This window comes from Castor canadensis, chromosome 13 (assembly GCF_047511655.1).
Source record: "Castor canadensis chromosome 13, mCasCan1.hap1v2, whole genome shotgun sequence".
NCBI classification, from domain to species: Eukaryota; Metazoa; Chordata; class Mammalia; order Rodentia; family Castoridae; genus Castor; species Castor canadensis.
In genome coordinates this window covers 24,178,625-24,202,580 of record NC_133398.1, presented here as the reverse complement: position 1 = coordinate 24,202,580, position 23,956 = coordinate 24,178,625, and the positions used below count along the sequence as shown (strand labels likewise).

The 23,956-nt window shown below is 44.6% G+C and overlaps 1 protein-coding gene across 9 annotated transcripts in view; it reads left to right on the top strand.

Moving 5' to 3' along the window:
- Palm2akap2 (PALM2 and AKAP2 fusion) overlaps positions 1-23,956 on the top strand; it is a 457,408-nt gene that overhangs the window by 396,769 nt on the left and 36,683 nt on the right. The window contains exon 1 of one of the 9 annotated variants that reach the window (XM_074051293.1): positions 18,498-18,929. The exons of the other annotated variants lie outside the window; for them this stretch is intronic. The gene's annotated coding sequence lies outside the window, so the exon portion shown is untranslated. Of the gene's footprint in view, positions 1-18,497; positions 18,930-23,956 lie in introns of those variants that run through there. 9 annotated transcript variants of the gene reach the window in all.

Below are 23,956 nucleotides of genomic sequence, written 5' to 3'. Positions count from 1 at the left end.
CAGTGCTGAGAGTCTAACCCAGGGCCTCATTAATGCTAGGCAAGTGCTCTACCTCTGAGCCATATATATTTACATACGTACATACATATGTATATATACACACACATACACACGTGCACACACACACACATATATATGTATGTATATATTTTATCAAGAAAAGTTCTACGAACTGGGTAATAGATCCTTTTCAGTAAACAACCTCAGACCTTTTATAAATCTGACTTACCCAGGGTTAGAAATTCACTTGTGACCCACTCCTGAAAGGGCAGGGTGGGTGTCACTGGGTCCAGGTAAAGACAGAGGTTGCTTGCTGCTGCCTTGGAAGGTTTAGACAATGTCAACGACATGTGCAACAGTTCCCAACCCTGGTAGAAGGAAGCACATTCTTGTCCAATTATTTTAGTGTTTGTCTCCAGACCTAATCTCTTCCCAGTAATCTGGGGGACACCAAGGCAGTTTATCATAACCTTGCAAATGCCTTTGAGAAAAAATGAGCTCAGATTTTGGTTCAGTTAATAGTCGCCCCTTCTCTTTGGCCTTTGTTTACACAGGGTGGGGAGAGGGGCTCTGAGAAAGGTCATTGGAGTGGATGGCTTAATAGTCACCTCCTTATGTGTCACAGATGGAAAGCCTTTTGTCCCCAAGAAAGGTAGAAAAGCATGTTGCCCAGCCTTTTGATATGCTGCAACCCCAAATTATTCCTGACCCCTTGAAGGCCAACTGAGCCCTTTTGCAAAAAGAGAATGTTTTTAGGATTTGTGTTAAGGAACCTTTCTTTGTAGAAATCCTTCTTAATTACTACAGAAACTTCTGGTATGTTCTTCATTGTGATCACTGGACAGACATGTGGGGCTGGCCCAACCCTTGCTTAACCTGGGGGTGGGGGAAAGTGGATTCTCCCAGCTGACTTGAACCTAGGCTGAGGATTTACTGTGAGATGGAAGTCCTGTGCTGGTGAACCAAGGCTGGCTCCTAGGGAGGTGACTGCCTGGAGAATGTCCTCAGAAACCAAGCCGTGATGCCTCCTGATATCAAATTGATGTTCCATCACTGTTTTTTTTTGAACTCTAGAATAGAGTATGTGTGAATAAAAATCACACGTTATAGAAGTTGAAGCTTGTGAGAACTAACAACCATCATCCATTATCTGAGGTCGGTAATGTGACTGTGTGGTCAGGTGTCCTCCCTGTGCTACTCAGCTGTCCACTGTAATGAAATACCTGATCATCAATTTACAAAGAGAAAAGGTTTGTTTTGTTTTACAGTTTTAGAGGTTTCAGTCCATGATTGGCCTCATGGTGACAAGGCAGTGCTGGGAATGTATAGTGAAGCAAATTCATTTACCTCACAAGCTAACGAGCAAAGAAAGTGAGGAGGGTACAGGGTCCCTCAGTCCCCTTCCAGGACATATCCTCAGTGATCTAAAGACTTCCCACTATGCTCACCCCTTAAAGTTTCCATAGCCTCCTGGTAGCTAGAATGGGGACCAAGCCTTTTACACATGGACATTTGAGGAACATCGTCTCTTCAGCCTTTTCTATCTTATCAGGGTTCAAAACTTGCTAACACAAAAAAACTAAAAAAACAAAAAAGAACAAAGACAAACAGGATGCATACCTTTTGCTGTATGTGTTCGGGTCCTGCATGCTACACTCCCTAAGTATCCCCAGTGGCAGATCTCTAGAAACTGAGCTTCCTTCTCCCCTCCAGAACATTTCCTGGAAGCCAATCCTTCTCTTGGACACTTTCTGGATACATTTGAATGACACATCAAGGGTAGAAAATACATCAGTGCCCCTCCAGGGATGTACGGGACGGGACAAGGCAGAGGGTGGTGGCCTTTTCCTGCTGGGGATGCTGGGGTAGCTGTTGCTGGCATTTCCCACCCATCTTTTATGAGGGGACACACAGCTGCTTGCATGCTTTTAAAATGTAAGTAAAGGGATTTCAGCAGAGGTTAATCTGAGAAATCACTGTATGAAAAGTTGTCTTTTTCATTGTTCCTTTTCTTGTGGATGTAATATACAATCCTCTTACTGGGCAGCCTGTTGGATCAGCCCACAGCCACTGTGGTTGTCCTAGAATACCTCAGTGACCTCCAGTACCTCCACCACTGTGACAGCCCCTGCCAGCTGAGCACTGCATTGTAAATGTTACACACATGATCTCCTGTAACACAGCGACATTCCAACGACCTTACCTAGCCCCATTTTTAGATAAGGAAACTGAGGCTCAGAGATCTTACATTGAGCGGTTACAGAACCAAGATCTGAAGCCAGTTTTGCTTGATGATCCCAGTCTCTTTCTACCTCTGCAGTTTTGTGTCTTAGCAGCACTGTAGCCTCAGCTGATAACGCAATACCATCTGAGAGCAGGACTATTTATATTAGCAGAACAGTGCCTAACGAGATGGGGCTCATGTCTGTATCTAGACCATGTTTACTGAGCTGGCAAAAAAAACAAAACATGCTTAGAAATAATATAGGGATTTATTGTTATGTATTAAACATTAGAGTATATAAACTTTATCAAGCAGAGAATAAATTTGGCACCCAGCATTATTGACATCATAGTTTTTTTTTGTTTGTTTGTGTTATCTCCAGGGCTGGATTCAGAGAGACTAAGAAGAAAAGATCAGACATTCAAAAATAAATGATTTCAGTTCTGGCCATTCTGCTTTTATGGGCTCATGGAATTATAATCACTGTCCTTGGACCACTGCCTCTTAGAGGCCCAGGGCAATTGAAACAGAGGCTAGATTCCTGTCTCTGACCAGACTCCTGGCTGGGAGGAGGGGGAAAGAGGGCTGAACTGACAGGCCACTATGAGGGCTGATTTTTCTACTGTTTCTTGAAACAGTAGACGTAGTGACACCAAGACCTCTGGAATTAGATGGATTTTTGCTCTCTGAGGGCCCCCCCTTTTTTCTTTGCTTTTCCCCTCTCCTTCCTTTTCTTCCTTCCTTCCTTGATATCACTTTAGAGTCCAGACTGGCCTTGAACTCAAGATCCTCCTGACTCAGCCTCCTGAGTGCTGGGATTACAAGTGTATACCACCATGCCCAACTAGGTTATAGCAGTTCTTGAGGCTGGGAAACCCAAGACTGTGGCATCCGTGTGCACTGAGCCTCTGGTGAGTGTCCTTCTGTGTCATGACCTGAAAGAGAGCTTCATGTGGTAAGGCAGAGCATAGGACCAAAAGAGTGGGCTTTTAAAACAAAACCACTCCTTCGATAACCCATTACTCCATGAGTGGATTAATTTAGAATGCAGAGCCCTCATGACCTAATTACCTCTTAAAGGTCCCACCTGACCACACTTTTAATACAATGGGGATGGAATTTCAACCATAAACACCTACATTGTGATCCCTTGAACATCTCAAGTTTGAGTGCCAGTCATACAATCTTTAGGGCCCACAAGGGTCCTTTGGTATGCCAAAGCAGTGGAAACTATTGAATTCCCCTAAGAAGCTCCCATTACAGTTTGTCACTTGGCCACACAGTTTATCCCTTCTCTCCTTGTCTGTCATCTAATGCTGCCTAGGAAATTTAGGAGAGTTCTGGTTTTTGTTTTTGTTTTTTAAGGGCAAAGTGTCATATTTTGAGTTTCTTCCAGTCTCAAACTGGAATGTGTCCCAAGTTTTGTTGGGGTTTTAGGTATTTACCACCAAACAAACAGATTCAAGTTGAAACTGTTCCAGACGAAGTAGTGCCTCAGATTTTTCATGGAGCACAAATCCTCCCTTACTTGAAGCTACCTTAAGAGCAGCTCTGCATTCCCAGTCAACACTCACAGCAAAACCAGTTAACCATTAATCTGCTTGTGCTCCCGTGACTCGAAAATAAGCATTAACACCTTGGAGACCTCATCTTCTCAAAGCTCTGAAGGATGGTTTTCATAGCTGGTAGAAATCCTTGGGTTATCAGCTCCAATGGCCTGGAAACCCCTCACCCTTGAATATTTGGGATGAGCAGAACAGACTCAGTTTAGGAATCCCAAGAAGGCAGAATCAAGATAGGAAGCTGCCAAAGCTCACAGATGTGGAATGAAACCAATTTCAACATCTGTTCTTCGGCTTTGGTGGAATGTGCTTCAAACCTGAGCTCACTTGAAATTTATGCACCTGGTCTGAATGTTTTCCTACCTTAAATTCTGCTCCTTTGTGTGTCTCTGTGAGACTTCTTGATGGGAGCTCCAAGCTATTTTGGGAGGCTGTTGCTGAGATCTTCCTTTTTTTTTTTTTTTTTTCCGGTGCTGGGGACCGAACTCAGGGCCTTACACTTGCCAGGCAAGCGCTCTTCCACTGAGCTAAATCTCCAACCCCTGTTGCTGAGATCTTCAAAGTGTTGATTCTTTCGAGTGCTACAGAAATGCAAAATGGTAGCAGGTGTGTCTTACGTACCCTGAGTCTTTAGAATGCCCACATTACAATATTATCTCCTAGGTACTGTGTCATCCAATAAAGTATCTCCATTTTATAAGAGGAAACAAAGACTGCAGCAGGATAAAGGCTAGAATGACTTCTAGACTGGAAATGCAGCAGAGCTCTGTATACCCTTCATTGTTTAGTGTTTAGAAGAATTTTATCTTGAGGACTAATAAATCAGAAGCTTCAATACACAAATATTGTGGGTCTTTTGAGACTGACTTGCAGAAAAGCCCTGGCTAATGATACCAGAAAAGATCTCCCAGAATGAATTTGTGACTGAATGCCTGCCTTGCAGTGCTTATGCAATACCAAAAGACTATACTCAGCGTTCCATTATAGCATCAAAATGCTTGTATGATTCCTACTTAAATTGGGTTGCTTTGGGGTATAGGGGCACAGGCCTGTAGTTCCAGAACCCTAGAGACAGGAGGATCAAGAGTTTGAGTACAGCCTGAGCTACATGGTAAGACTCCATTTCAGCCCCCATCCCCAGTTGGGTTGATCCTACCTGGTAATTAAATCAACTCGAATGCAGTAACTTTAGAAAAGATGTAGCCTTTTTTGAGCAAGTTTTGTCATTGATATCAGGTGGCTTTTTGACTTAAAGGACCCTTGTTACTTACCTACATATGCACGCATTCTGTATAGATGTCATTAATGAAGTAATTAGGAGTTAATTTTCAATAAGATCCATTTGGGTGGCTACAAATTAATATGTTTAAAACCCCTGGCATGTGACCCTAAGTCATCATATCCCACTGTTCACTGGTGCTAACTGCAGAGCTAATGAGATGCCCAGCACTGCTTTGTTTCACTGCTCCTTATGGTGTGGGAGTAGCGCTCTCGCTCTCTCAGAGAGACAGAAAATTTATCAGCATACATATCCACAAAAAACTGGTTTTATTACAAGTGTCCTTTTACACTTGCAAGCTCCCTGAACTAGTTAATTTTGCACAGTAGTCTACATGGTTCTCATCCAAAGCCTTATTTTAGAATGAAATATGAACTATGCTGTAAGACGCATCCATCCAATAAAGCAAAGCAGTCCAGGCTGATACATGTAGATTGCACTGATGAGCATTTGGCCTCTCTGGCAGACGTGAGTTAGTATTTTTGAGGAGGAAAACCTTGGATCATCATTAGCTTTTTCTGAGGTGGAGATCCATTTGGGATTAGCATGGTGATGACTTGATCTCTGGATGATGACAATTTGTGACTATAGTCTGAGAGAGCTGAGTGGAAGGAGACCAGAATTCCAGGGAGCTTTTCTCCTCAGCAGAGCAGCTTTGGACAGAGTGAAGTGAAGCTGGTCTAACCCGGAGGAACCATGCTTCTAACAACCTTGAGGCTGATCTCATCTTTATTGCTAAGGGGATGTGTGCGGTTCCCTTTCAGGTGGGGAGTAGGAGGCGCTCCCTCAGTGTTAATGGGTGCTACTGAGGGGAGAATGGAAATGTGTGCTCAGTGCTTGATTCCAGGTGCATAGAAGACAATTCCCCCCACCCCCACCCAAATCTGGTCCCAGGTGCAGCGAGATAGGAGGCTGGGGAAGTGCTAGCCTGGGGCGGATTTCAGAGGCTTGGAGCACAAAGGCTTGGGTTTTTTGTGTGTGTGCACACAAACGCATGTGTGCATTTACATCAGTCAACAGCCCAGAAATTAGATTGACATTTCAGTTCTCAGACAAACAGCTTGTTTATTAAACAGAAAGCTGCTATCTCCATTAGGAAATATTCAATTCCAGCAATTAGCCCTGAGGGTAAAAGAGGCTCCCTCTCTCCAGTCTGTTTTGCTCTGTTCCCAAACAATGCTTTGAAGTGCAAGGGATTCCTAATGGAAGATAGTCATCAATTAAACCAATGGATGGATAAACTGGAAACAAGACTTTCAACAAAGAGATTACCTCTGAGTTGTTAGCTTATGATTGACGTTATCTGCCTGGGGAAATGCTCTCACACAGAGACTATCTTCACCCAGACAGCCAGGTTACAGAGAGGCAAAAGTATTCTAGTTATTTGGTTGTTTTAAAAGTGAGTTTAGAAATAGGATCTTAGATCAATTAAGGTTGGCATGCCCTTTCAAACTCGTTAGCATTTTGATTCCTTCAAGAATTGTTGGTCTTTAATACTACTAAATTGTTAGGTTTTTTTTTTAATTTAAAAAGTAAGAACCACTTTAATTTTAAATAAAAAGTGATATTTTTGTGATAGTATGTTGAAGCTGATGTTATGGATTTAAGCACAATTTAACTGTGTGCTTGAGATCTGGAAGTTAAATAAGTTAATTTTTTTTTTTTTTTACTTTTAGATACTTTGTAATAATGACAATGTCAAAAATTTAGAAAGTGGAATTTAGAAAGTCTTTAGTCCACTACAACAATAATAAAAAATTTATCTCCTTTTAGTCTTTACCAATGCAATTAATAATCATTTCATTTCCTTTTGTTCTCCATGTTTGCTACACCATGTCATCCATTTACCTAGATTCTGTGTCCCAGTTAGCCTCATAGGATGGTTCAGAAGTCCTGACCCATATTGCTTAGTGAGCCTGCACAGCTCCTGTTTGGGGTGATAAAAAGTCTGGAAATAGTGCTGGTGTCTCACAGCATTGTGACTATAATTAATAAATACCTCTGAGTTGTGCTCTCAGAGTGGTTAAATTGGCAAACATCCTGCTATATGTATTATACCACAATTTACACAGTGCATAAAAAATACACCCCCAAATTGTTCTTTTTCCACAAGTAACGCATTGACAGATTTTGGAGTTTGTAGTGCTAGGAGACATTTTTAGTTTTTTTTTTTTTGGGTGTTCAAAACCCAAAACTTTTAAACACTATTTAATAATCACTAGATGAAGCCTGTAATTTGAAGGGAAATTTTTGACAGCAGAGTAGCATGCTATTAAAACTTCAGAAACCCTCCAGGTTAAAGGTCATGTTTCAGGCTTAGATGTTTTAAAGCCCTTAAGAAACACAAAAGCCTAGTGATGTCCTTAGCCCCTAGGAAGGAGGGTGTCAGGGACAGCCCCTGTTGGATGGTGACTGGTAAATAGCTTCCCCAAAAGCAAACCCTGCCTTCAGGAGCCAATCAGAACTACTAATTACCTAGCAGGTTCTCTAAACTGCCCGCAAGGTGTGACTGAGTTGACACTACTGCAGGGGTGTGGGCAGTCATGGGACACCTCACTGGGGGAGCAGGTCTGACCTGGGCCCCGTTGAAAAGCTGAGATGAATTTGCCAGTCCAGTGAGTGACGGACTCAGGAAAGTCCATCAGGCTTGAAAATTCCACGTCAGGAGTGAGCTTGTATTTTTAATAGTCCAGCTCAAAAAGTGAAAAAAATAGGACTACTGTCTGATCCAGAAATTCCACTCCTGGATCTAGATCTAAAGGTAATTAAATCATTATATCAAAGAGATAGTTGTACTCCAGTGCTCACTGTGGTCTTATTCACAGTAGCAAAGATATGGAGTCAACCTAAGTGCCCATCTATGGATGAATAGATAAAGAAACGTGGTGTAGGTACACAATGGAATATTATTCAGCCTTAAAAAGGAACCCTGTCCTTTGTGACAACATGGATGAACCTGGAGGACATTATGCCGAGTGAAATAAGCCTGCACCAGAAGACAAATATCACATGATTTCACCTATATAAGGAATATAAAAAAATTGAACTCAAAGGCAGAGTAGAGGTGATGCAAGGGGCTTTTGGATGGGAAATTTGAAATTCAAAATGGGCTTTCAACTGAATCCCTATCACTTTGACTAAAAAGTAAAACATTCCTGAATTGAACCACTGTAAGTCATGGACTATCTGTACATCAAAGGAACACCTTGGCTCCAGTCAACCTTTTCGTCCCAGTAGCCATGTAGCACCTCACAGCTTGAGATGTTTGTTGGCTGCATTCCTGAGATATTAAAGCCATGTTCCCCCACCCACCCCGCTTTGTTTCCTGTGCTTAGATCCCCACCTTCTTCCCTGTTTGTTTGGGGAGAGGTCCATGTCTGGAGTGGACTGGCTGCTCTGGGATCCTTGCTATTGTACTAGAACCTGGGTACAGGACAAACAGACATTCTTGGGAGTGGCCTGACATTATCTGGGGAATTCTAGCCACTCACCTGGAGAGAAGTCACTCACCTAGCATGTTAGAGGAGAATGCTAATGCCAGGCATCTCAAGGAGGAGGGGTGGATGCCAGGGCCAGTTTTTTCTTCTTAGTCAAGATGCAGCTAAGAGCTCCAAGTACATTCTTGGATTCAGCAAGCTAAGGCATGTCAGGTGTCATGGGAAAGCAGAAAGTATTCCCGATAGTGGGCTTTGGATCTCAACCGTTACAATCTCTTGCTTTGTGTCTTTGGCAAATTACTTAAGCTCTGAGCTTCAGCTGCAGACTAGGGATTATCCATGCTTCACACGGTTGCTGTGAAGGTTTATTGAGATAGTGAATGTAAAGGCATAGTGAAATGCCTGCACATTATTCTCACCGTCCATGTCATTTGTGTTTCCTGAAGAGGAAGCTGGCTGGCTAAGGCAGAAAGCACCTGAGGAGAATTGTAGGACCCACTTCGAGTACAGTTGTCCCTCTGAATCCCTGGGGGAGTGATGGAAAGTCAAGTCCCTTACATAAAACGGCAGAGTATTTGCATAAAGCTTTAAATCTTCTCCAGCTTACTTGTGATACCTAAACAATGCAAATGCTATGCAATTATCTGTTTTGTTTTGTTTAGGGAATGAGAAGAAAAAAGTGTGTACATGTTCAGTATAGACACGATTTTTAAAAAATATTTTTCCCATCTGTGGTTGGTTGAATCCATGGATGTGGAACCCAGGGATTCAGAAGGCTGTAGATGGCCAAGTAGAAGAAGGACCTCGTAGCCAATCTTCCTGTTTGGTTACCCTCTAGTCAAGGTTGTCCCAGTTTCCTCGTTTGTATCCTCAAGAAGGAGGTTAGTGGTTAAAGGCCCTGAGCGAGCAGCCTCAGTTCCATCTGCACCATGTACTGATGGGGCTTTTGGGAAGTCAAGCTTTCCTAGCTTTACTTTCCAGAGCACAGAGAATTAAGAGTACCGGCACCGCAGGCTTGTTTTGAGGAGTAAATGTGATTGTATTTAGAAATCACCTAGCCTAATGCCTGCTGTGTCACAAGGGTTGTGACCACCTGATATCAACTTTGGTTAACACCTTTGAGGACTTTGGGCCCCTCCTCCAGGTTGACCAGGTATGTGCGCTTTGCCAGTTCCAAGACCATCTGTCTTTGTAAACTGGCTCCCGCGTTCGATGGTAACCGTGCATGCTTCTGTTCCAATTAGGCAGTTAGTAAACCTGCAGCCTTTGCTGCTACTGTGTGAACCTGACTCCTTTGCTCTTCTTGTGTTTTTCTTTCTCTTTTTTTTTTTGTATTGGGGATTGAACCTAATGCCTGATGCAGGACCTTGTACAAATGCTGTACCACTTGAACCATGTCCCCAGACCTTTTGCTTGTATTTTGTCTTTGGGACAGGGTCTTGCTAGCTTTCCCCAGACTAACCTCAAACTAGAAATCTTCCTGCCTCCACCTCCTGAGTACCTGGGATTACAGGTGTGTGCCACCATGCCTCGATCTCCCTGTTTTATCCACAAGTTTTAAAAACCACAAATTCTATAGAGTAACCCACCTCTGACAGTGCCTGAAAACTCTTGCTCTTGGTCTGCTGCCAGAGTAGAGAGAGAACAAGAGTGAGTCACCTGGTTTTGAGGACCTGACATGGCCTAGCCGTGGTTCCTGGGGCCTGCACATGTGGTCTCTTAGGTAATCCTTACAACAGCCTTATAAAGTGGGTGTGCTTATTTCCTATAGCTGCTCTAACAAGCCACCACAAAGGGAACGGTTTAGAACAGCAGCACTTTATTCTGTCACGGTTCAGGAGGCCAGAAGTCTGAGATGAAGGATGGCAGGGCTGGTTCCTGGTAGAGGCTCCAAGGGAGGGTCTGCTCCCTGCCTTTCTCTAGCTGTTAAGCATCCTAGGTGTTCCTTGGCTTGCAGATAAATCACTCCATTGCTTGCCTCCATCTTCATCACATTGAGTTCTCTGTCTCTGTGTATCATCCACGTGTCCTCTCTTCTTACAGGGACCCCAGTCCTAGGAGTTACGCCCACCTTCAGGTCTAAACCTTCAGTTTGGGGTTGAACTAACACATTATATCCGCAAAGATATAAAAATTATTATCCGTTTCCAAATATGGTCATATTTTAAAATTTCACTTGGATGAATTTGAGGGGACATAAGTCATCATACAACAGTAATTACTATACACACTTCACAGAAGAGGACCCTGAGTCTTAAAGGACAAAATTCCTTCATAAGCCTCACACAGTTGGTTGGTGATACCAGAGGGTTCCAACTCTGACCTTCTCTCCGGACTCATGTCCTTCCCACTGCATCACCTTTCCACACATACACACACAGACCATAGTAGAAGTCTAAGATCACAGCAGCAAGATGGCCAGCAGCAGGTGGCCCCAGATCAAAGGGCCTTCTGGAGGATAAACAGGGTGAAGTAGGGCTGTGCAAGGACCTTCTTCCTTGATGTGGGTTTTCAGACTTTATCCTGTTTCCACAGTGACTTACTGGCTCTCAACCACAGTACTCCGCTCCTGGGATGTCGTAGCCAGGCAGAGAGATTGCTCATAAATGAAGCAGGTAGGACCCTCAGGTTCTGCTGTCATCAGGAGAAGGGAAGTGGAATGTTCTCTGTGACTCTCTGCTGCTCCCCAAGTCACCATGCTGTGCTTATCATGCATCCTCCTTGGTGGATGGAGAAATTCCCTGCCTTCCGTCCCCTGCAGAGGGTCCTTCCTGGCATTCAGAGCCACAAAAACAGTGGACGGAAGCAGGTGACTGGCCCTTAGTTGCCCCTATAGCTGGCTGCCTGAACTTCCCAGAGTGTGGTCTGGCTAAACATGGAAAAGTAGAGTTGGATGAGAGAAGCAAGATTCCAGGTGCTCTTACTGGTCCTGGCTAAAGCACAGGTATGAGGCGGACTTGGAATCAGAACCAGGGTCAGGTCCCCAGGGTCAAGGGTGCATAGTTTTTGGTTTAAACTACAGGTGTGCCCCAGGTAGAAGGCTCAGAGTACTATGTAGACAATGGTATCAGCTTGCCACATGAGGTGAGAGTCAGAAAATTTGGACGGGCCTGGCTGAAGTCTTCATTGCTCTGTGGTGTCTGCCATGTCCTGGACTTCATCAGGCCAGTGCCCCCCCCAGTCCAGCGCCAGTCCACTACTTAGTCCCCTAGGAAGGAGGGGCACTTTCGGACATCTGGACTTTCCTGAAATTCTCTTTTCCTGCCAGAGCATGTCAGAGCAAGTTGGACCAAAGGTCTGTTTACTGCACAGCCTGGCTTCACACACGCTTTGTGCTTTTGAAGAAACTTGAGAAGAGGCTGTTCATGAGTTAAGCGTGAGCAGCAGTCATGCTTGGGTCCATACTAGTGGGAAAGTAGATGGAGGGCTAAACCTTCTAGAACCTTACACCAGTTCCCTTGCAATCAGTAGACAGCTGAGCCAGTCAGGGGACACTTTTCCTGTTGGAATGTGGTAGATCCTTTTGTCAAGTGTTAGAATGTACCAGGCATTTTGTTTAAAAGGCATCTTTGATAGGTTTCTTTTCTTTGGAAATGGGAGTGCTGTCTGGAAGAAACACAGGTTCTGCTTGTGGGCTAAGACTTGGGTGACAGAAAGGCAGGGATCCTTAAGCAGGATTGGCACTTGGGGTCCTAGGTTTGGGATCTTCTAACTGCAGCATGACCATCTGTCTCAACCCCCAGCATTCACCTTTAATGTTAATAAGAGGTGTGGTGCTTTTGCTTTCAGAGAACTGTATTTAGCAACCCCAAATTTTATTTCTGAAATTTAATTCAAAGCTTATAAATATTTTACTAAAAATTTACTCCAATTCAGGGAACCTCAGTGTGTGTGTCTTGTAGGTGGCTGGAGAGGTCATTAGATTGATTAACCTCTATGTATACATTGAATGGAGAAAAAAGGAGAGGTTACTGGATTGATTAGCCCATACCTATACATAGAATGGAGAAAAAAAAAAGACTATCATCTAGAATAATAGATTAGTCTGGCTTCAGTTTTTCTTCTCTTCTTGGCTGATCACATCTTGAGAAGCTCAGTGGGGATTTCCTGTGGCATACTCTGGGACATAGTTCGTGAAATTATACGTCATTTGATTTCCAGGAGGAATTTGGATTCTCACAGAGTCTTTCACAACTTTTCTGGGAATGAGCAACTCATGGAAGGAAAATGTCTGGGTAGAGCAGAGAACCAGTTACTTATATTCCACGAAAAGGGGAGATTAAGCTGTCATATAGCTGTGGAGAGCAACAGTCTTCCACATGTAGATAAAAATGGAGATCAAGGGGTTTTCAAAAGCTAGCAAGTAGACATGCCCTGGCTTTTTAAAGCCTACATGTATTTAAAGCTCAAATTTGTAACTGGTCTGTTAATGCAAGGTTGATCTCAGTTGTTTCTATTCTAATTACAACTGTGTTAGGTGCTGAATAATACAGGCCTTTATAAAATGCGAGTTCTAGGCTCCACTTTAGCGTCTCATCCCACCTTCAACATTGAATTTCCCATTCCTGTTGCCTGGAGTTAACCACAGTAATCTGTGAGTCTTCCAAACAATATATATGAAGCACATGAATTAATCTCTTCCAGGTGCCTAATTGCCCATCATAGGTGACATATTTCCATTAGTTCTAGCCTGCCTATCTGTCTCTATTTGTATTTTCACGTGCCCAAGTCTGTTTTAAGAAATAAATGTGTGCACATGGTTGAGTATTCAAAAGAACTTCTTATCCTGATGTCCGACTCCACTGTTCCCCATTCCAGAGAAAACCTTTGTTATTGGTTCCTTAGGCCTTCATCCAGGCGTAGTCTGCATATACACACATACATACCAATATGCATATATCCATGTATGCATACAGCAACTTACAAAACTTATAAAAGCTTACAACGTCATATTCACATTTGTTAATATTGACGCTAGCATGCTCTATACAATACTCTGTAATACTTGTTACTTAACAGGAGTCCTCTCCTTTCAAAGGCTGCATAATATTCCATTTTATGGGTGTATTAGTTCCCTATTAATGTAGGTTATTATCACAGACAATATGGGTACTAGAGATCCTTGGATCTATAATATGTACTACTGAGTCTAAATTTTAGGAAGTAGAACTATTGTACTAAAGGCATTGTGTATTTGAAAGCTGGGTGTGTATTGTTAAACTGTCATCCACGTTCATGGAGTTGGATGAGGGAAATTCCTCACATGCTGGTAACTCATTTTTTCTTCTTCTTCTTCTTCTTCTTCTTCTTCTTCTTCTTCTTCTTCTTCTTCTTCTTCTTCTTCTTCTTCTTCTTTCTTCTTCTTCTTCTTCTTCTTCTTCTTCTTCTTCTTCTTCTTCTTCTTCTTCTTCTTCTTCTTCTTCTTCTTCTTCTTCCTTCTTCTTCTTCTTTTCTTCCTCTTCTTCTTCCTCCTCTTCTTCTTCCTCCTCTTCTTCTTCCTCCTCCTCCTCCTCCTTCTTCTTCTTCCTTCTCCTTCTCCTTCTCCTTCTCCTTCCCCTCCTCCTCCTCCTGCTCCTCCTCCTCCTCCTCCTTTATATTTCTTTTTGTGAACTCTCTCTCCTTATCTTTTTTCCTGTTTTTATGTTTGGCTCGTTGGTCTTTTTCTTATTGATTTGCTAGCGTTCTTTATGTGGTAGGAATAGTCATCCTTTCTGATATGTGTTGTAAGCATGTTCCAGTTTTATTTCTCTTCTAGTTACTATTTATTGGGTCCTTTTACTGTACGACAAGCCCGGTGAGCATTTATTTTGCAACTGCCCTCTAAGATAATAGTGCTATTTTACCACTTTAAGGACCCCAGGTCTGTTGGATACCAAAGCCTATTCTTATCAGAACTCCACACCCCTTTTTGTACATTGTGTTTGTATAGCATCATTCTAGGTTGCACAGTATTCTGTCAGTTACACAAGTCATCACTTGCAGATGCTGATACGTAATTTCTCTTCATTTTTATTGCCTGCAGGTTTCCCTGTGCAGGCAAGATTGCAATGCTTTCACCCCTCCACCCCTCCCCACCCCAGGGGAGCCCAGGGCCTCTGCACCACTGAGCCCCCCACCCCCCCAGCCCTGTAATGCTTTTCTGCCAAAGCTCTGTCCTCCACGATACACTGATGGCGCAACTTGTTCCTGCAGGAGGTCAGACTGGTCTGAGGTAGGGAGCGGAGGGATCTTTGGAGTCTAAGATCCTTAAGGGAGGGACTCATGACAGACTCGGCAGGGACAGGACGTGTGTCGGGATGGGGCGCTGCAAGGGTCTGCTGGACTTCTCAGCCCCTTTCCCTTAAATGTCATCACTGGCTCTGGAATGAAGCATGGGTCACAGTAGGCCTCCAGACCCTTTTTCCTTCTTGACATTGGGGACGGTAAAGGACAGACACACCGGGAGACTGAAGGATGCAATGGGCCGCGGAGTTGGCAGACTATTTCTTTCTCTGCAGGGAAATCAGATGAGGGTGTGTGACTTTAGCTGAGTGGTCCCTGTGTTTGCATGTTCCGCCATGTTTCTTCCAACATTCCCTCCCCCCAACCCTCTGCTTCCAGTGCCCGGAGCAACAGAGAGATGTTGCCGGATCTGGATGTTCTTTCCAGCTTCTAAGGAAAGTCCTGGGTCCCATTTACCTTCTCCCACCAATTTTCCCTTAATGTATTAAGGGCTGGGTATGTCCTAGTACCCCACGCTTTACCCCAGTTAGAGATGCCTTTGGGAAAACAAGCTCTTGTTTGAAATAGTAAATCTTCCCATGGGAGCAAAGTTTAAATTGCTTAAAGACCTGGCTCCATGCAGACGTGGGTTCAAGCTCTAATGCTGCAAAAAAAAAAAAAAAAAAAAAAAATTCACAGCAGTGTCAGTGGCTGCCAGTCCCACTTTTTGTTTTTGGTAGTACTGGGGTTTGAACTCAGGGTCTCATGCTTGCTAGGCAGGTGCTTGACCACTTAAGCCACTCTACCAGCTCTGCCTCTCCCACTTCTAGTTCACTTTCTCTTCACTCTGCCCACGCAGAATGACTTCATCTTTGCTCAAGGTTCCCTGCAGAATTATAGGCATCAGGGGAAGTGAACTTTGAGAGTTTACCTAATTTGATTCTCTAGTTTTACAGTCTAGAATACTGAGATCCCAAAAGGAGATAGGACATCAGGCCTGGGCTCCACTGCTGACTGGTACTGCCTATGTTACAGTGGGTTTCTGAATCTTCCTTTTGCCTCCTTGCTTTACCCTGACTTGCTGGGTCTGCCCCCTCCTGAACTTCCCATGGCCTCCAGGGGCATAGCTTTGTTCTTGACCAGCTGTGTGGCCTTGGGGAGGGTTGACCTGCGTGGGCTGAGGTCCTCTACTCTGTAGGAAGCCCTGACTCATGGGAGAACTAAATAGAAGGTGTGTAAGTGTATATAGCATTGACCTGGCACACAGTAGGTATGCAACAGATAGTTGCTGAATGGTGACCATATCGGTTTCAAGTGTCCTCCAACCCACCTCCTGGGTCCTCACAAATTGCTCTATGCTTCCCAGTCAATCAAGATCGAGTTTCACAACCACTTCATTTCCCCCAGTGTGAGGTTCCCTCAGAGACAGACCAAGAAGATCAGGTTACAGCACCAGGAAATTAAACTGGCAGTACACATTATTTTCATAAACTCAGAAAAACCTATCTCCCTAACTTTGAGCCTGTGCTGGGAGGTGGCAGAAGGGCAAGCAGTAGTGGGGTGTTCCCTGCTGAATCCGCCTGTGACTGATTCTGGCCTTGATTCCACTGTCATCCAACAGGAGACAGCCCCTTTTATGCTCCTGCAACCTTAATCTAGGTGGGGGTTCAATTCTGCCTCTGCCTCTGAGTTTAAACCACTTTTCTGGAGTACCTCAGGGTGACTTTATCCCCATTGTGTTTTCTAAGGTCCATCCTCTTTTGCAGCCAAGCAGAATGTGTGTGTGTGTGTGTGTGTTGCATTGTGAGCATGTATGTCTGCCTGTGCGTGTGTATGCACATATATGAGTGTAGGAGCTTTGTATGTGTGTATTGGCTTGCTAGGGTTGTCCTAACAGAGCACTACCAATTTGGGGCATAAACAACAGAAATTTATAGTCTCACTGTTGTGAAGGCCAGAAGTGCAGTCAGAGTATCCTCACTGCTTCCTTCTGAGAGCTGAGGAAAGCTTCTGCCCCAGACCCACTTCCTGGCTGATAAGTGGTGGTCTTCTCTGTGTCTTGTCACCGTCTCCCCTGTCATTGCTGTATATGTCTGGATTTCCTCTGGTTATGAGGCACTAGTCCTACTGGATTAGGGCCCACTCTCATTACCTCTCTAAAACCTCACTCTTCAAAAATTGTCATGCTCTGAGCCTCTCAGTGTTAAGGCTTCAACGTAGGAGTTTGTGGGGAAAGATATAATTCAACCCATAACAGTGTGTGTGTCTGTGTGTATGCATGTGTGTGTACTCACACACACACATGCACACATGGACATTTATTAAACCCTTGCCACTTTGGTTGAGATGACTCATAATGAGCTGGTAGTCCTGTTCTGGTTCATCACTTTTTTTTTTTTTAAGCTAGGGTTTTGCAGTGTTGCCCTGACTGACCCCAAACTCTTAGGCTTAAGGCATTCTCCTGCCTCAGCCTCCTGAAGAGCTGGGACCACAGGAATGTACTACTGCACCCAGTGCTGGTTCTTCATGCTTAAGCAGAAAAATGTCATCCCTTGGTGTGTGATTTTTCCCACCTCATTTTCCTTCATACTGCTAAGTGCCATCTTGAAATGCCTTTGTGTGCACAGAACATTCCAGTTATTCGAAAGGGCTGCATAAAAATCAGTGTTCCCAGAGAGCTCCTTGGTGACTTGGTACCACTAGGTCAGGCATTGTGAAACTCCTCAATATTTCTATATAAACTTCAGCATATGAAAAATGTCACTTGGATGTTGTCGATATTTGTAAAGTAGACATTTAGCTTCCTTTTCAAAAGTGGTCTGGCTGGGTGTGGTGGCTTGCACCTGTAATCTCAGCCCTTGGGAGGTTGGTTCAATTCCAGCCTGGGCTATATAGTGAGTTCCAGACTAGCCAGGTACAAAGTGAGACCCTGTATCAAAAAACAAAAACAAAAACAAAAAGACTCCCCACTGAGCTCTATCTACTGTGGTTATTCCTTCCTTACCCTTGTGTTCAGAAGGTGGGGTTCAGCATATCTGTGTGGTTGGCCAATGTGTAGGCCAGAGGTGTCTTTGGACTGTTAACTCCACTTCACCAGATCAAACTGCTCCCAAACTGACTGTAAACCAGCTGCCTCAGGACCATGCACAGTATGTGTGGTCCTTTCCCCATTCAGTTTACTGTAAATCTCAGTTCTCTGTGTCTCCTCCAAGATCTTACTGCAGAAAACGAACCCTTCATGGTTCTGAATTGGCATGAAATTCCTACTGCCTTTCTAGTCATCAAAGTCTAAGTTATGCCCTGCATTTTCCAGGTCAACCTAGAGTTCCAGGGAATGAGGTAGGTGGGACTTGGGGACAAGGGTAGGAGCCAGTGGATGTCCCAGGCAGGAGTACTGATGAGCACTTAGCACTCGGTGAGACTCAATATAGTACCAGGGTCTGATCCTCTGGTGAACAAGCCAGTGAGAAAGATGTTTGTTGACACTTGTGTCTCTATAGAAAATAAATGCTGAACTGTTTTCTTGTTAGTAAAAGACCATTGGTTAGCTAAGGGGTGATGGAGTCACTTCACCCAGGCATTCTTGAAGTTAGAGCCCTCGTCTCTGACTGCACATTCATCTGTCCACTTCAATGTGGATTATCTGTAACCATTTAAAATATATCCTACTTGGCCTTTAAATAACATAAAGAGTGTTTGTTTGATAATGTAGAGTAAAAAAAAAGTTGGCTACAAATTGGGTATACTTTCTGGTCTCAACTGTGTTAAATAGATATTTCTAGAAAGAAGGCAGTGGAAAAAAATAAGGTATTAATTGTTTTCTCTGAGTGGAGATAAAAGCTATCCTGAGGGGTGTCTCTACCGATCTTTCTCATTTGGGGAATATTAATGCCCTGCTTGTCCCAAGGTCCAGCTCCAGATTTCCAAGCAGTGGTAACTAGATTTCCATGCTCCCGCTCAGCCCTAAGCCTGTGGCAGGAAGGCCACTGCCCTCCCAGTGAGGGAGGAGCCAGGCCTCTCTGAAGGGGGTTAAAGTCCTTCTTGGTATGCATGGCCTTTTAGGGAGCTGAGGGAGGGCCCACGGCGACATCACAGTCTTCAGTCAAGAGGCTACAAGGAATTTGTCCAGCTTGAGCCAATGTGCACACTGGGATCTGCCTAGAAAAAGAGGGGCTTCTGTCTGAGGACGCTTGAGGGGCACACTATGGGCTTTTGCTCTGGGCAGGGTAAGCGTGTCTGCGGACCTATCTTATTGTCCTTTTCTTTCTAACCTGAAAGGAGAGTCTTTGTGGAGGAGGGATTCAGAGTCTGGTCTAATGTTGTGCTGTGGATGCTGTTCCTGCTAGAATGTGGGCAGCTGAGCTCACGCTGGTGACTTTCTCCTCCTTTTTCTCCTCTTTCTTGTTCTCTTCTTCCTCCTTCTCATTTGTTTGTTTTTTGCAAAGCTACACAAGTCATCTGTAGTAGAAGATGCTTTGAAGACAATGTGTGCATATCTGTGAGAGGGTTTGGGGGCTTTTCCAGAACAGAAATCAGTCTTAACAAGGCACTCAGTGGTTCTCGTGCCAGTTCTCTTATTATTTGAGAGACTCACAGCTGAAGTTTACAGCTCGTTCTGTTTCCATGTTATGAGATTCACCACATTCACAGGGGCACTTGGGGTTTTTGGGGAGACCTCATGAGGATGGCAAAAGACCCTCCTCTGTGTTCATGTGCATAGAGGGTTAGCCTCCCACACGTCTAGTACTGTTTTCTCTGGGCTCTGCCCCTACCTAGCAAAATCTACCATCACTGGTTGACCAGATATGAATCCAAGATCCTGAACCATTTTGAAGTCAAGAGGGATGCAGTGACTTATAAAGAGCTAAAGCTAGGCTTGTGTTTGCTGTCAGCAGAATCCATTAGTCTAGGAGTTTCAGGCTGCAAGGGTCAGGGTTTCTCCTCTGTGGCCTTGATCTCAGTTTACTCCAGACGTAGGGATGCTAAGGCAAAGTTGTCTCAGTGAAAAGAACCTTCAGGAGAAGAATGTCAGGGACCCCTTGATAGAGCCCTGAGTGCCTCATACTGGGGAAACACAGAATTTGCCTCTTCCCTTCATTCAGGGGAACTGTAAGCCACCAGCAGTTCTCACTCACCCTGCAGGGAGTGGGTCTCCAAGGGATGGAAAGAAACAACCCTTTCACCAGCTGCCCCAGCAAAGGCAACAGCTTCCTTCCTTTCCTCCCTGCTGGCCCTCACTTCCACCACACACCGTCTCCTGCTTCTTTCAAGCTGTAAATGTGTTAATCAAACAGCACCTTAACATTTTCCAGATGTGCAGCCTGACATTTGCACTGGAGGTTTCCAGCAGGGTGGGGGAGGGTGGGGGCCATTTTAATAGGGAGGCTGTGATATTGGGGAGACTCCATCACCGCTTTCCCTCACAGGAATGTGAGCTGAGAAACAGGCAAGCCTTGTTCCCAATCCAGGGGGTCCAGAAGTATTTTTTATCCATCATTGAGCTGTGCCTTGCAGAAGCAAGCAGAAGAGCCAAACATTAGAGCCGATTGGTGATCTCTGCTCTTACCAAGCCCACAGAAGTTCTTCCAAAAAAGGCTGGGTCTGTCCAGTAGGGAAAAAGGAATAGAGTTCCTGGCCACCAAAGATTGGGGTTTCTTTTTAAAACTACCATCCATCTTGGCCTTTTGGCTAAGATCGCATATAGAATTACCCTTGTCACATTTAAGCTGTAGTGGCTTCCTGGCAGGGAGGTCCGTGGAGAGAAACTCAAGCATTGTTAGTGTCAGCCCCTTTCAGGGGTCACGCAGCATTGACCTGAGCCTGCCTGGTCTAAATTTAGTCTGCTGCAGGAAGGCTTGGGGTCTGAAGGCTGGCTGCCTGCCTGCCTTCGGCCAGGAGGGAGTCTCTGGCTTCTGTTTTTGGGGGTGGTTTGGCACCTGGTTTCCCCAAATCAGCACAGGCCTCTAGTTCTACAGGCTGGAAGTAGCTCTGCCGCGGGGTGGGGGATGTGGAAGAGGAAAGGCTGCCTAGGCCTGGAATGTGGTCCAGGTTATGGCCTCTCCCTGGCACTTCCCCCTGGAGCACAACCTAATCAAGGAAGCCGGCATTCCTGCTCTCTGTGCCTTCAGGGGAGGGTGGACCCACTCTGCATCCCATTCCTTTCTCCAGCCTGCCACCTTCAGCAAGGAGGCCAGTGGAGTTCAGGAACTTCAGTGGGCCCAGCTTTCTTCCTAAACTCTTCAACCCACAACATTTGCACCTTCTTCCCAGCGCTCTTGGAAGCACTGCCTCTGCCTTATGCCATTTGTTCTTTTATTTATTTTTTTGGCAGTACTGAGGTTTGAACTCAGGGCTTTGTGCTTGCTAGGTAGGAACACAGGTGCTCTACCACTTGAGCCATACCTCCAACTCTCCATTTTGTTCTTTTTATGTGAATTGGTACTCAACATCTCCTGATGCTGTGAGCTTCTTGCTGCGGAGTGGGCAGTCACCTCAGAGGGCCCCAGGCCTAGGGCATGTCACTCTGGAGGGTCTCAGGGTATGCTTGTGGAATGAAGGCAAGATCGAAGGACAGTGTTTGACCTCTTCAACCTCTGTGCTCTCCTCTGGGTCCCTCAGTTTGGGGAATCAGTCTCTCCATACCCTTAGCTCTAGCTCCATCTGGTTCCTTCAAGGTTGATTAGGTTCAGCTGATGCCAGGTTGCACCCCTTCCTCCCATTGGCCCTTGTAACGGAGACGTCTGGGCTCAAAAAGTTAAGAGTTCGGGAAAAACCACCCTAAAGGCAGCCACGCATGGCCTGAGGAACCAGTTCTTTGCTGTATAGCAATTGTACCCTGCATACTAAACACATGACAAGAGACGGAGGGTGAGGAAGGGAGCCAGAGATGTTCTTTGATTTCCCAGCTATGAGGAAGTTTTATTTTATAGCCATGCCTCTGTTGCTAGGCCAAGAGTAAGGATATTTTTGATGGAATTTAAAAATAAGTGGATTAAAGGACCAGGTCACCTATTACCTGGGGAAAGTGTTTCTAATTTAAATATCATGGCTTCAGTAGGAAGTAATCTGGGTTATTCAGAGCTGAGGAACCTGGCTGTGCAGCAGGCACCTGAGTAATTTGGGTCACTCTGTGCATTTAGGCTAGGAGCCTGGGAAGTCCTAGTGGGCAAAAGACACTGTCGAAAGGTAACAACCTTTTTTATTATGGGTGGGGGAGGAAGGAGAGGCATCCCTGAACAAAGGAGGCATGAAAAGTGGGTAGGAACTTCCAACTTCTGCTTGTCCTTATAGTGAAGGACACTTTTTGCTGTCAGACCAGCAAAGTTCTTTCTGGTAGTGATATGCCCGGCTGCAAGCCCAGGTAGAAAGAGCACACTGCTGTTCATCACTCAGCTGAGCAGGGCTCAGGCTCCCCAAATTGTGTTTTCTGTACAAACTGAACTGGCTTCTAGACTCTTACCTTGCTGTTGACTCTGGTGTTGGTGGGAAGTTGTAGCTCTTTCTCATACCAAGATGTGGGATCCTAGCACTTTACCTCTGGGAAGTTGTCAGAGGAAGCAGAGGCTCAGTGCAGAGTGGCCCAGAGGTTGAAATACCTAGAATGGCAGAAGTCACGTATCTAGCTGGAGGGCCTTACAGGTAGGACACAAGGCAAGAAGCTGAAAGTAAGTCTCTAGGGAGTCTGTCTTTGCTCCAGTCTTAATAAAGGATCATTGACTTTTAATGCCATATTTTGAGTGTCATATCACCTGTAGATATTCAAGGGAACAAAGATCACCCCAAAAGCCAAATATCGTTTCAGTCCATCCATTCTCCTTCACTTTTCCCAGGTTATTTTGGAAGCCTCCAATCTTTGACAACACCTTTTGACTCAATTGGGATAAAATTAAGAACTGACTGTGCCACTTGCTAGCCAGGTGTGATCTTGGGGAATGGTCCATCTATTTGTCCAACTCTCTCACTAGAGAGTCCCTGTGTGTGTGTGTGTGTGTGTGTGTGTGTGTGTGTGTTAGCTGAGAATGTAAGTGTGCATCTCCTGTGGAATGATGAACTATTAATTAGGCTGATGTCAACAATTAAGTGGAGATATGGCACTCACAGTGTGCCTGTTCATCTAGACGTTTATGTGACTGGTTGTATTTTCCACAAATGTGTGCCCCCCACCTGTGCTTTCTATGTGATAGGAACCTAGATCTGGGTGGGTTTTTTGTTTTTGTTGTTGTTTTTCTGTGTTGGCTGGGGATCAAATCCAGGGCCTCATGAATGCTTGGCAGGCACTGTACCCCTGAGCTACACCCCAGCCCTGTGGACTGTCCATTCTGTTGCATGTTCAGAATTTGATTCTTCAGGACATTTTATGAAATTCTGTTTGATGTGGCAGCAAATGCATTTCCTAGTCATGTGTCACTCCATTCACCATTAACATTGAAGTTTCTGGGGTGGGAAAGCTAGAGAGAGTAGAGGTGCCTGAGGCCTGACTCTTAATCTTTCCTTTTCTTTAGGTCGTTTTTCTTTTATCTCCTCATGGTGATTGCTTTTCTTCTCTACATCAGAACTTCAACATCATCTGCAGCTCTTTCCCAAAAGCCAGTCAGATTGCTCCCAGAAAGAATTTAATGTTGGTTATTTGCACCTCAGTGTAAAATTGCTTAGGAACAATGACACGTGCATTAACCATTTTACAACTTTCATAGCACTTTTAAATACCTTTTTTTAATTTAATTCTCAAAACTATCTGGGAGATACCATTATTAGCCCTGTTTACAAAGGACTTTCATTCTCAGATGAGTTCCATAATTGCCTTCCATAAAGTTTGGCAGAAGTCTTACAGGTAGAATCAAGAGGTGACCCCAGACTTGTCCTGGACTCTAAACATCATTTAGGCCAAGAAAGGAGACACGGGGCAGGCACGGTGGCTCATGCTACTCGGATTGCGGAGCTCAGAAGGTCATGGTGTGAGGCAAGCCTAGGCAAAACATTAGGGAGACTCCTTCTCAGTCAGTAAGCTGAATGTGGTGGCACATGCCTGTCACCCCAGCTCCATGAGAGGCATAAATGTGAGACCCTATTAGCAAAAAGAGCTGGGAGCATGGCTGCAGTAGTAGAATGGCTGCCTAGCAAGTGTGAGGCCCTAAGTTCAAATCCCGTACTGCCAAAGAAAGGAAAAAGCAGATCTTAGACCAACTTCTAACACTTACACTGACATTTATTAAGGGAACATTTGTAAAGATAGGTATAAAATCATTGTCTGGTG